The following is a 2,500-nucleotide window of genomic DNA, read 5'->3' as shown; positions in this document are numbered from 1 at the left end:
GTCACGTTAATGGCAGGACGGGGCAGGACTGCTTTGACCAGGAGACCTGTTTTCTGGGACGCAGGTGTGAGATTCCAGGGGACCTGCTTTGTGCTGATTTCCCTGCCTCCCTCCCTCCCCCCCAGGACTTCCTTCTGAACACCTTTGTCGTTTAATCGAGGGCCAAAAGCCTGCCTGTGAAAGGGAAGGATCAGCCGGTCAGCCCCCTGCTGGTCGCTGCTGCCAGTGCAGCAGGCGTGCGTGTGTCCTCGGCCTCGTGTCCAGGTCCCTCAGGGACTTGAGGCAGCTCTCCCCGGTGGTCTCGTGGTCAGGACCGGGCTTCGAATCCCAGTCGGGGGGGGATGACTTTCTGCTGCAGATTAATTGGCATGAAGGAAAGTCTCCCCTCCTGAGCGTAAAGCTCCACCCTCACCACCACCACCGCCTTTTCCTCCCCTTGACAAACGGACAGACAGACAGTCAGACAGTCAGTCCAGTTCGGGAGCGCAGCTTTCATTAAGCAATGGCGTTTGTGACAACTCATCGTCTGACAGGTTGATGATTTCCCCACACGCCTCCTGCCGAATAAAAGGCTCACCCTCCCGGACACTACCCCCAGAATCACCCACCCCCCCCCCCCCGGGGTGAATATTAAGCCCGAGAACACCGACTGTAACCAACCGCAGTGAAAAGTTGAAGTGGCAACTCATTAACCAGATTTATTTTGGGCAACTCATTAACCAGATTTTTTGTTCATTTGGTTTATGAGTTGCCAAGTGTAAATCTGGTTAATGAGTTGCCACTTCAACTTTTCACTGCGGTTGGTTACAGTCGGTGTTCTCGGGCTTAATATTCGCCCCAGGGGGGGTGTATAGCGGGCGATGGCCGGTGTGGAGTGCGTTTTTTGGGGGTTGATTTTCACTTTGCCTCGCTGGTGGAATTTGTGGGAGGCAGGCAAGGGGATTGGTGTGGGCTGGTGGGCGGCAAGGGAGATGCTTGCTTCGGGGTGTTATCCTCACTTTGGTCCGCTGGTGAGAGTAGGCAGCGGCAGGCCGGCAGGCAGGCAGGCAGGCAGGCAGGCAAGTGTGATGTAGTGTGGGGTGCAGTGCAGTGCGGTGCAGTGCAGTGCTGCCCTGTCGTTTATGAAAGGTTGTAATGACACTGCTTTGCAGCTGACCATGTCCACTGATTTGTGACGCCCGTATGGAGGTTGATATCTCAGGAGGGCCGAGGCCGATTTCCTCCGGGGACGGCTCGTCGCGTGCGGCAGGACGAGGCGCAGCGGACGGTACCGAGCGCTCGGAGGTGCGGCGCTGCCCGCCGGAGGTACAGCGAAAGGCTGCAAACCGCTTTCCGCCTGCTAACTCGGCGGCCGTCAGACCGACCGACTCCGCTTTACCACCGGAGCTAGAGTCGGGCAAGGGGCACCGAAAGGTACCGGAAGGATCGCGTTCGCACGACGGGAAGTCGACTAGCGGGCCGCCGAAAGCGAGCCGGGGGCCCCCGGTTTTTCTGTCCCACCTGGAGACTGATATCTCAGGAAGGCCGAGGCCGATTTCCTCCGGGGACGGCTCGTCGCGTGCGGCAGGACGAGGCGCAGCGGACGGTACCGAGCGCTCGGAGGTGCGGCGCTGCCCGCCGGAGGTACAGCGAAAGTCTGCGAACCGCTTTCCGCCTCCTCTCACCGCACGGCTCTCCTTTTCACCCACTGGCGGATTTTCACCCTCCGACTGCTCGCTACCGTCCGCTGCGCCTGGTCCGGGCCCTGTCCATTGTCATGTTAATGGCAGGGCGGGGCAGGACTGCTTTCACCAGGAACCCGGTTTTCTGGGTCAGAGGTTCCAGGGGACCTGTTTTGTGCGGACTTCCCTGTGTCCGTCCCTCCCTGCCTGCCTTCCCCCCAGGACTTCCTTCTGAACACCTTTGTCGTTTAAAATAATAATAAATAATATGTGTGTGTGTGTGTGTGTGTCGGTGTCAGTATCAGTCAGTCAGTCAGTCTCTCTCTCTCTCTCTCTCTCTCTCTCTCACTCAGAGCTGCTGTGGAAGGAAACTTTTTTAAAAAGAACTTGCTTATTGAAAGAAAGATGTGTCTCAAGCTGCCGGGCCCTGTCCATTGTCATGTCAATGGCAGGACTGCTTTCACCAGGAACCCGGTTTTCTGGGTCAGAGGTTCCAGGGGACCTGTTTTGTGCGGACTTCCCTGTGTCCGTCCCTCCCTGCCTGCCTTCCCCCCAGGACTTCCTTCTGAACACCTTTGTCGTTTAAAATAATAATAAATAATATGTGTGTGTGTGTGTGTGTGTGTCGGTGTCAGTCAGTGAGTCAGTGTCTCTCTCTCTCTCTCTCTCTCTCTCTCTCTCTCACTCAGAGCTGCTGTGGAAGGAAACTTTTTTAAAAAGAACTTGCTTATTGAAAGAAAGATGTGTCTCAAGCTGCCGGGTCCTGTCCATTGTCCTGTCAATGGCAGGACTGCTTTCACCAGGAACCCGGTTTTGTGGGTCAGAGGTTCCAGGGGACC

This window comes from Heptranchias perlo, unplaced genomic scaffold, assembly GCF_035084215.1.
Source record: "Heptranchias perlo isolate sHepPer1 unplaced genomic scaffold, sHepPer1.hap1 HAP1_SCAFFOLD_383, whole genome shotgun sequence".
NCBI lineage: Eukaryota > Metazoa > Chordata > Chondrichthyes > Hexanchiformes > Hexanchidae > Heptranchias > Heptranchias perlo.
This window is presented reverse-complemented; position numbering follows the sequence as displayed.